This window comes from Argentina silus (assembly GCF_951799395.1).
Source record: "Argentina silus genome assembly, chromosome: Y".
NCBI lineage: Eukaryota > Metazoa > Chordata > Actinopteri > Argentiniformes > Argentinidae > Argentina > Argentina silus.
In genome coordinates, this window is record NC_139654.1 from 9,883,088 (window position 1) to 9,895,086 (window position 11,999).

Below are 11,999 nucleotides of genomic sequence, written 5' to 3' on the forward strand. Positions count from 1 at the left end.
GTGGCAAACACACCCCAGTCAGTGTTTCCAAAACGCTGCTGGAGCGCTGAGTCAGCTCCCTCTGGCCAGACCTTGACTGTCCTCACTGTAGGTTTCACTCGTTTGATGAGTGCTGAGTACTTGGGCAGTAGGAACAATGAGAGGTGGTCTGATTGACCTAGGTGGGGGAGGGGAACGGCTTTGTACGCATCAGCCATGCTGGTGTATACTTGGTCCAATGTCCTGTCTCCTCTGGTGGGGCAAGAGACATTTCGGTGGAATTTGGGCAGTACAGTCTTTAAGTTGGAGTGATTGAAGTCACCCGCGACAATGAAGGCTGCCTCGGGATGCAGAGTCTGTTGTTTGCTAATGGCAGCATACAGTTCTTTCATAGCAATCTTAGCATTAGCATCCGGGGGGATATAGGCTGCCGTGATAACAGTAGACGTGAACTCTCTGGGCAGATAGAAAGGTCTACACTTAACCATGAGAAACTCCAGGTTAGCTGAGCAGTGACTCTCGGTGATGGTAGTGTCCGTGCACCACGTCTTGTTAACATAAATGCACAAACCTCCACCTCTGGTCTTACCGGAGTCGCCTGCTGTTCTGTCTGCTCGGAGAACGCAGCGCCCTGCTAGCTCGATAGCGTTGTCGGGAACCTCGCTGTTGAGCCAGGTTTCAGTGAAAACCATGATATTACAGTCCATAATCCATTTGTGGGTGGTGATCCGCAGCCGCAGTTCATCCATCTTGTTTGCCAGGGAACGAACATTTGCAAGGAAAAGGCTAGGTAGTGAGAGTCGGTGTGGAGTTAGCTTTAGCCTAGCTCTCAGCCCACCTCGGCTCCCTCGCCTGATGGTGGTGTTACCTCCTGAGGGGGGTAACCCCGTGACAAAGTCCAGCGAGATGTCAGACCAGGGGCGATGAGTCACAGGAAGCGGGTGCAGGGTGACCTTGTTCTGGGCGCAAACAGGACAGGCAGCCACATATTCCTCAACCTCTCTCTCCATGGATGGCCACCAGAACCGTTGCCTGATCACAAAGAGAGTCCTCTGTATTCCAGGGTGACAGGAAATGAGGGAGGTGTGGGCCTAATGGATCACCTGAGAGCGATGGGAGACAGGGATAAACAACCAGTTCGGGGGACAGCCCTCCGGTACTTGAACATCAACACCCGCCTGTCTGACCTCCTCCTCAATACCCCATGTCACAGCCCCCACCACACAGGAAGATGGCAGAATGTTGGTGGGAGCCCTTGGGGTAGAGTCTGGGTCAAACAGGCGAGACAGAGCATCGAGTTTAATATTTTTGGAACCGATATGATGGGGAGAACACAAATTTATTGAAAAACAGGGCCCACCTGGCTTGCCTGGAGTTGAGCGACGGTCTGGATATACTCCAGGTTTTTATGATCGGTCCAAACCAGAAAAGGATGCGCCGCTCCCTCTAGCCAGTGGCGCCACTCCTCCAACGCCGCCTTAACGGCCAACAGCTCCCTGTTCCCCACATCATAATTCCTCTCGGCAGGAGAGTTCCGGGAGAGGAAGGCACAGGGATGGAGTTTGTTGTCCTCTGAAGACCGCTGGGAGGAAGGCCTGGTCCGCCTGGGGAGACCACTGGAATCTAACAGATGAATAGGTGAGAGCAAGCAAAAGGTGCGCTAATCATACTAAAATTCCTGATAAACCGCCTATAGAAATGAGCAAACCTGAAAAACCGCTGTACCATCTTGCGACTCGTAGGCAGGGGCCACTCAGCAAGCGCACTAAACCTTGGCGGGATCCATCTGAATGTTGTCCTTAGAGATGATAAAACCCAGCAAAGGAACAACGGAGGCATGGAAGTCACACTTTTCCGCTTTTACAAAAAGCCGGTTGTCGAGGAGACGCTGGAGAACTTGGCGGACGTGTTGAACATAGGTCTCCTCTTTGGGGGAGAAGATAAGGATATCATCCAGGTACACAAAAACATACTGATTCAACATATCCCGGAAAACGTCATTAACAAGAGCCTGAAAAACAGCGGGGGTATTAGTCAGCCCAAACAGCATAACAAGGTACTCATAGTGACCATGAGGAGTATTGAATGCTGTCTTCCATTCATCCCCCTCCCTTATCCTAACCAAATGATATGCGTTATGGAGACCCAGCTTTGTGAATATCTTAACCCCTTGTAATAATTCAAAAGCAGATGAAATAAGGGGAAGAGGGTACCTATTGTTAATGGTGATCATTAAAGCCTCGATAGTCAATGCAGGGACGAAGCGTCTTGTCCACAAAAAAAAACCCAATCGTGTGATGGTCAGCAACAATACTCAAATTGGCTGTGGCATTCAAGCGATAATTGATGGTATTAACAGGCCCAAAGTGTGCCAAGAAAACATTCCCCACACCATTACACCACCTCCACCATGAGAAGGTGTACAGGTGTTCCTAATAAAGGGTTTGGTGAGTGTATTTGTCAGTATATCAACTCAACACTTGAATACGAGTGTTACATTTCATGTTCCGCTTGATTCTATTTCATCTTTATATGCTTGTATAGATACAATGCATCAAGACACATACAATGCAACAATGTGTAGGTGAGACATCTGACTACTTAGAAATATCAGGCACTTTTAAATCTACATGAGTTTGTGTACCAATTCCCTATGCGGCCAGGCGTTATTCTGCAAATTGTTTCTGGGATGTCACAATATCTATGAATTTAACCCTCTAGACCCATAAAAATTCAAAATTCTCTTTACAAGAGCTCCCGCGGACAGCTATCACTTTCACTCATACAATAAAGTAATTTAAGCATACAATATTTAAACCATGGAAGGTAAAAATCACTTCAACAAAAACATATGACTATTTTAACATTTGAGTGGAAAAAACATAGGTTGTCATTGGAAAAAAAGTTTTTTTTTCTTCCCCTCATGTAATGACGATACTGCACCAAAATTCAGTGTTTATTTCAGCTATCGCCCCTATCTTCCCGATTTTGAGACATCAGTGTTCAAAACAGAAGTGAGTAACAGATAAGCAAGAGGAAAAGTCAACCTTGCAATTTAAATTGTTGTTGTATGCCTCAGAAATAGCAAAAATGTGTCACTACTCAAAGGCAACTAGCTACCGGCGCTAGCTATCTGGCTGCAGAAATAACCGTGCAATAGTGACTAAAAATGAAACTGTAACTTAGCAAATGAAAGCAAAATGCAGGTGAAAACCATGACAACATTAGTCAAAAACTAATTTGGTGAAAAGTATCATCTGCAGATGAAAACATTAGCTAGCTAGCAAACTGCAGTATGGCTCTCGCCTAAATTACCTGCCTAGGTAATTTAGGCGATACTTTTTTGATACTTTTCACCAAATTAGTTTTATATTAACTGGCAAATCGATTGGTATCAATAATGACTGGACTGCCAGGTTTATTTCTTGTTTTCTTTTAGTAGTAATGCCCTTTGCATTGATAGCCATACTATCTGGTAGTGTGGTTGGATTTATGACAAATTGTGAAGGGGATTGTAATATGAAAATAAAGTTTAGCCTCTCATCTTTAAAGGTAAATGAACTTGTAATTGACATGCATCCTTAGATTTTGAGTTATTCACCATTATTTCAGACATTTGAGAAATAGAATCATTGAAGGCAAAACCCCAGTAAACTGCAGGTATGTTCTAGAATTCTATTGGGGGCTAGAGGGTTAACCACTTTTGCAGTTAAATATTTATATTAACAATACTGTATAGGTTACTACCATCCATTTCATATGGGAGAACATGGTTGCTGCTCACGGGCAGCCCGGTTCAAATTAGGCTACCTCTTGCACTGTCTTTGCTCTTAGAGGATTATGATATGTAGCCCATGTCTATTTAAAAGTTGAGAGAGTTTCATTCAAATTGTTTCAACATCCTCTTAATGTTGACCATTTTATCTACATTCATAATTATGCAGCTTGACCCATGTGTCCGTTCGTCACAGGTTTGTTCTCCCACCACTGGCAATTTTGATGAAACTTGATTGGGTGAATGATGGGTCTTGCCATACAGATTTACATTTACAAAATTACACTGATTGGCTCAATTTTGAGGAAACTATGGTGAAAGATGCCATAGGCGTAGTGTGACATCTGTCCAAAAATGGTACTGCTGGTAGGGAAGTGCTTTCAGGAGAAATGTATGAAGCACAGGCAATTTACACTCACCGGCCACTTTATTAGGTACACCTTGCTAGTACAAGGTGTACTAGCAAGGTTTTAACAAGGTGCTGGAAACATTCGTCAGAGATTTTGGTCCATATTGACATGATAGCATCACGTAGTTGCTGCAGATTTGTCGGCTGCACATCCATGATGCGAATCTCCCGTTCCACCACATCCCAAAGGTGCTCTATTGGATTGAGATCTGGTGACTGTGGAGGCCATTGGAGTACAGTGAACTCATTGTCATGTTCAAGAAACCAGTTTGAGATGATGTGAGCTTTGTGACATGGCGCGTTATCCTGCTGGAAGTAGCCATCAAAAGATGGGTACACTGTGGTCATAAAGGGATGGACATGGTCAGCAACAATACTCAGGTAGGCTGTGGCGATGAAACAATGCTCAATTGGTACTAAGGGGCCCAAAGTGTGCCAAGAAAATATCCCCCACACCATTACACCACCAACCTTTGAGTTACTGTTGCCTTTCCATCATCTCGAACCAGTCTGGCCATTCTCCTCTGACATCAACAAGGCATTTTTACCCAGAGAACTGCCGCTCACTGGATATTTTCTCTTTTTCGGACCATTCTCTGTAAACCCTAGAGATGGTTGTGTGTGAAAATCCCAGTAGATCAGCAGTTTCTGAAATACTCAGACCAGCCCGTCTGGCACCAACAACCATGCCACGTTCAAAGTCACTTAAATCACCTTTATTCCCCATTCTGATGCTCGGTTTGAAAATATTCAGTGAGCGGCAGGTCTCTGGGCGAAAATGCCTTGTTGATGCCAGAGGTCAGGGGAGAATGGCCAGACTGGTTTGAGATGATAGAAAGGCAACAGTAATTCAAATAACCACTCGTTACAACCAAGGTATGCAGAAGACCATCTCTGAACGCACAACACGTCGAACCTTGAAGCAGATGGGCTACAAAAGGGGGTCCAACCCAGTACTAGCAAGGTGTACCTAATACCGTGACCGGTGAGTGTATAACTTATTCACTGCAATTTATTTTCAGATAGCTTCCCTTTATGAATCTATTATAATCTAACGGTACGCTCTCGTTTATGTGTTGGACTCGTGTGGGAATGAAACATTCGATAGGTGTAAGCACTGTGTGTCTACACTTTGCTAGAAGATGGGATGGAATACAATTTTTCATTCACGTAGAGTGTATGGGGTGTGGACCATCCATTGACCTTGTTAGTTATGGGTTGTAACTAACTTTCAGAATAATTTGAGTTGAAAGATGTGAGATGCGCAATCCATTATGAAATGGAATATCTAATATCTTTAAAATGGAATCTCTATACAAGATGTATTTCTAGTTGGGAAATTGTGTTCCCAGTCATAAAAAGCTCACACTTTAACTAATTAAACCAAGCTCAAACAATTCTGAAATGCATAAGATGCGCGTCTTTCCAGAGTCCAAACGCTAAAACTACACCAACATCTAAACGAGAGAGTACCGTTATAGCTCCGTTAACACAGTTCAGGGTGTTGCACCAAGAGCAAGACAAGATGCACTGCCACAAACGTTGATCTGCTGACAAAATAGGCTATATTTCATAAAGGGAAGTTATAGCCTTCGGCAATAACGTATTCACTGCAATCAGGCACATAGGAAGGGGGGGTTGCGGGGGGTGTTTTTTAAATTATTATTATTAATTAAATGTGACAATATGTGGAAGTCAATGTGCGTCACCTAGGCTACGGGTTACATTGTGTGACGGCTGTTGGATTCTACACTTTTCACTTGCACTAACCACTGTTATTATCCCGTCAAAAGTCACCTGAATTGCTTGTTTAACAGGTGATGGGCAACACTTTCACTGGGTACATAAAGGACACACACACACACATCTTCTGCCATTGTCGGAATCGGGACAAATAGCCAAAATGCAAGGTGTTCACCTTACTCCATCTCGCATTACCTTGTGCTCTCTCACTATATGCAATTACTTTGTTGGGGTGCGCGTTGACACAGTATACAAGAGGTATGGGTGGGCCCACATTGGAAGCTAGTACCGCCCCTTCACCAGCATAGAAAATACGAAAACAGAATAAAGTCTATTTTCTTGTCTTTCTATTACTGTTGTTTCATTTTGCAAAACTGAACAAAATAAACAAAAACAAGCTTTGTGTGGGTGGGTGCAGATTGCTGGTTTGGGTGCAGATTGAAAAGATGAAAATTACCCGTTTCTTTTTTTTCCTCCAGCTCTTATTTGATTCCAACATTGGCTCATTTTCCGATTTCTGCCTATTGTCGTTTTCTGACTCCACAAACAAAAAGACGAGAATTTAATTTCCTGATAACATTTTAGGCAAAAATACCTCAAGAACAAACAACTAAAGATGGCTGCAGTACAGGCCTGGCAGAGCATCACCAGAGAATACACCCAGCATCTGGTTGGGTCAATGACTTCAGGCAGTTATTGCATACAAAGGATTGTCGACCAAATACTAAACATGAGTGCTTAATTTGGACATTACATTATATACTTTTGAAGCCCTGAAATAGGGGGAGTATGTTTAAAAAATGGTGTACTTTCTAAATGGTGAACGCATTGGTCGACATTGCCGAATGCAGGACATTGAATAGAGGGGACAAAATGCTGTATTATTTTACGAAATGACGATGGAGTTCCTCTTCTACCAAGGGACGTAGGAAATATTTCGCAAGGGGGTGCTGCCTAAAATGTTGTGATGGGGCTGTTTGTCCCGATTCCGACTGACCGTCCCCTCCCTTTTATGTACCCAGTGAAAATGTTGCCTACAACAAGCAATTCTGGTGACATTTGACAGGAGAATAACAGCGGTTTGTGCAAGTGAAAAGCTTAGAATCCAACAGCAGCCACACAATTTCACCAGTAGCCTAGATGACGCACAAAGACTTCCACATACTGTCACACACTCCATAAGAACACAAGATCTGTATACATAAAAAAGAAAAGAGCCGCACCCCCCCTTCCTATATACCTGCTACTACCTCTCATACTTTGAGTGTTTGAGAGTGATAGTAAACCAATGCTAACCATTTCCAAATCAGAGAGTGAGAGATCATAAGGGTTGAAGATATTAGATAGATAGGTACTTTATTGATCCGAGGGGGAATTAAGGCATTACAGCAGCTCACATCAAACAAAATAAAGTGACAATAGAATAAAATAGGAACATTATCTGGAAACATATCCAGTAAGAACAGTCCAGTATGACATTACCACAAGTAGTGTATTCACCATACCTTAGAAACCCATACAAGTTGTGAGAAACACTGATTCTAACACCTGCTTCTTAGAGAACACCAGCTGTGTACTCGAGGAAGAATCAAGAAAAACCTTTTTTCATTGCCTTAAGGTTGCATTTTCTTTAGTCTGTTGAGGAGGAGACAAAAGGTATTCCTGAAGGAATACTGCAGGAATCATGCACCGAAGCTGAAACAGAAAGCTTGCCACCTGAGCCTTAAAAATAGGAGGGCTGTATTTCTGTTCAAAAACATTGAATATGAAAACGCATAGCATACCCAAGAAATATTAACAGACATGACACCAACTGAAAACACAGTGGAGAAGAGTAATAAAACCAAGCAGAATCGTATGCTTTTACTTGTGATTTTGCCAGCCCCATTCACAAGTACAGCTCAGCCTTGGACACAGGAACTCCAAGCATTTAGTCTAGATAGAATCAACAGCTCAAAAAGAGGCGAAACATGCTGGCTGGCAGGCATCCCGGCACCTTGAGGCAGGATAATAATTCGCACCATGCTCTGAACCATGGTTAAGACCCCCAAAACCATAGAGGAGCTGCATCTGCAATTCGAGGTGGCTGCCATCAAGACAAAGAGATGGGAAGGGAACCAATCCATAAACACACACAGCAAGACTCAGCACATGTTGGATCGTTGGAATTGTACAAATATTCTATGTGCCCCTCACCTTTTACCTAGTAGCAACCCATCAATTCAAGACAACGCAGAGAGACTAAATAACACCAGATGCTAGGGAAAGGGAAAAGGGGGGGGGGGGTCTAGGACCTGTAGCCTCCAAGGCCAAATTCCATTGCAAGTATGTACAGTTAGGTCCATATATATTTAGACTCTGACACAATGTTGTTTTAGCTGTTTACCAAAACATATTCAAGTTACAGTTATATATGAATATGGGCTTAAAGTGCAGACTCCCAGCTTTAATTTGAGGGCATTCACATCCAAATTGGAGGAAGGGTTTAGGAATTACAGCTCTTTTATATGTAGCCCCCTCTTTTTCAAGGGACCAAAAGTAATTGGACAATTGACTCAAAAGCTGTTTCATGGACATGTGTGGGCTATTCCCTCATTATTTCTTTATCAATTAAGCAGGCAAAAGGTCTGAGTTGATTCCAAGTGTGGCATTTGCACTTTTGCTGTGAACTCAACATACGGGCAAAGGAGCAAAGGAGCTCTCAATGCAAGTGAAACAGGCCATCCTTAGGCTGCAAAAACAAAAACAAAATCCATCAGAGAGATAGTGGCAATATTAGGAGTGGTCAAATCAACAGTTTGGTACATTCAGAGAAAAAAAGAACACCCTGGTGAGGTCGGCAACACAAAAAGGCTTGGACATCCACAGAAGACAACAGTGGTGGATGATCGCAGGATCCTTCACATGGTAAAGAAAAACCCCTTCACAACATCCAGCCAAGTGATGAACACTCTCCAGGAGGTAGGCATGTCCAAGTTTACCATAAAGAGAAGACTTCACAAAAGCAAATGCAGAGGGTTCACCACAAGGTGCAAACCATTCATACGCCTCAAGAATACAAATTAGACTTTGCCAAAAAACATCTAAAAAAGCCAGCCCAGTTCTGGAATAGCATTCTTTGGACAGATGAAACTAAGATCAACCTGTGCCCGAATGATGGGAAGAAAAAGGTATGGAGAAGGCTTGGAACGGCTCATGTTCCGAATCATACCACATCTTCTGTAAAACACGGTGGAGGCAGTGTGATGGCATGGGCATGCACGGCTTCCAATGGCACTGGGTCACTTGTGTTTATTGATGTGACAGAAGACAAAAGCAGCCGGATGAATTCTGAAGTTTAGGGATATACTGTCTGCTCAGATTCAGCCAAATTCAGCAAAGTTGATTGTCCATCTGTACTGTGAAGCGATGTCCAATGACCCAAAATACACTGCGAAAGCAACCCAGGAGTTTACAAGTAAAGAAATTGAATATTCTGCAAAAGCCGAGTCAATCACCTGATCTCAACCCGATCAAGCATGCATTTCACTTGCTGAAGTCAAAACTAAAGGCAGAAAGACCCACGAACAAACAACTGAAGACAGCTGCAGTAAATGCCTGGCAAAGCATCACAAAGGAGGAAAGTCAGCATTTGGTGATGTCCATGGGTTCCAGACTCCAGGCAGTCATTGCCTGCAAAGGATTCAACAAAGTATTAAAAATGAACATTTTATTATGATTGTTAATTTGTCCGATTACATTTGAGCCCCTGAAAATAGGGGACTGTGTATAAAAATGGTTGCAATTCCAAAATGTTTCATACAATATTTTTGGTTCAACCCCTTGAATTAAAGCTGAAAGTCTGCACTTCAATTGCATCTCAATTGTTTCATTTCAAATCCATTGTGGTGGCGTACAGAGCAAAAATTATGAAAATTGTGTCACTGTCCAAATATTTCCAGACCTAACTGTATATAGAGATGAGACTCAGAGAGAACCTGCTAGCCTGAAATATAATTTCTTTGTAACATTGAATAAAGTACCCTCTCCAAATAACATCGACCTTCAGATGTCCATTTCATCTCTTTGCAGACCTGAAAACGATTGTGTTGCTGCGGAAGAAATTACACAACTCTCAATATCCCGCATCAAACATGACCATGCAAAAAAGTCAGATTTGGCAGATTCCTCCCAATAATCACCCCTGATAATCATTATACCTATTACATAAACTATTCAACTTCTAAACACCAAAACATTGAACCTCACCTTGAAAGAAAGAACATGTTCCGACAAATTTGGTGACGACCCGACGTGATTTGAAGAGAAGAAATTGGACCGAATTGAACCGACGGCGAAGTCCGGAAGACGGAAGCCTGTGAAAACGTGTTCTTTATTTGAAGGAGAAGACAAACTCCTTCTTACTTTTAGCTATTTATTTATGTAAAAGGCTTGTACAAGGACCACTTTTGGCGAGGAAAATCACAGTCAGCAAGCTGTTAATCTGTAACCAACCTTCCAAAAATGGTGTAAACGGTCTGTGCACGACCGAAAAGTTGAAGGGCTGCAACGCGAGATACCACCGGGTGATCCTCGCGTTCACATCCTTCATGCGGTGGAGCCACTGGAGGGGAGTATGGTCGGAGTAGAGGGTGAAAGCGCGACCCAGCAGGTAGTAGCGGAGGGCGCCGACCGCCCACTTGATGGCCAAGCACTCCTTCTCCACCGTGCTGTACCGGCCCTCCCTCTCCGAAAGCTTGCGGCTCAGGTACAGCACCGGCCGGTCGGCCCCCTCCACGCGCTGGGTCAGCACTGCTCCCAGCCCTCGATCCGACGCGTCCGTCTGTAGGGAGAAAGGGAGGTTAAAATCAGGCGCATACAGGACCGTTTCTCCACAAAGAGCTCCCTTAAGGGCCTAGAACGACCCCTGGCACTGGCCCGACCATTGGACCGGATCCGTGGCACCCTTCCGGGTGAGGTCCGTCAAGGGACTGGCCAGCTCTAAAAACCCCGGCACGAACTGCCGGTAATAGCCAGCCAGCCCCAGGAAGGCCCTCACCTCCTTCTTCGTCTTGGGCCGCGGAGAGGCGGCGATGGCCGCAGTCTTTTCAATCTGCGGCCGCACCTCCCCCCGACCCAAGTGGTACCCCAGATACCGGATCTCCCTCCGCCTGATCACGCACTTTTTCGAGTTGGCCGTCAGCCCCGCCTGCCTCAGGGACGGCAGAACACCAGCCACACTCTGCACATGCCGTGCCCAGGTGTCACTGTGAATGACAATGTCATCTAAGTAGGCCGCAGCATAGGCAGAGTGCGGCCGCAGAATACGGTCCATGAGGCGCTGAAAAGTGGCTGGGGCTCCGAACAACCCGAAAGGGAGCACTGTGAACTGGAATAGCCCGAGCGGAGTGGAGAATGCAGTTTTCTCCCGGGATACCGGCGAGAGTGGAATCTGCCAGTATCCCTTCGTGCAATCCAATGTCGTGAAATACTTGGCCGTACCAAGCCGGTCCAAGAGCTCGTCAACCCGGGGCATCGGATAAGCATCGAACTTGGAGACCACATTAACCCGTCTATAATCCACACAGAACCGTATAGACCCATCCGGCTTGTTGACAAGCACGATGGGGCTACACCAGTCACTGCGGGACTCCTCGACCACACCCAGCTCCAGCATGGCTTCCAACTCCCTGCACACAATGTTTCGTTTGTGCACCGGCAACCTATAGGGACGCGTGCGCACCGTTAAACCCGGCTGCGTTTCTATATGGTGGTCGATGAGCGTAGTCCGACCGGGCAGGGGAGACAACACGTCGGCGAACTTAGCTTGCAAATCTGCAACGTCCATGGCCTGGCTAGCAGAGAGATGGTTATCAATACCGACCGGAGTGCTAACTTTCGATTTTGGGACTTCCGGACAGAACTCCTCTCTCTCTGGAATTATTGTAGCCAGAGCAACAGTGACCACGTCGTTCCATTTTTTTAGGAGATTGACGTGATACACCTGCAAGCTATCCCCCCGGTCCGAGCATACTACCTCATAATCCACGTCCCCCATGCGACGTGTGACCACAAACGGCCCATGCCACTTCGCGAGTAATTTCGTGCTGGAGG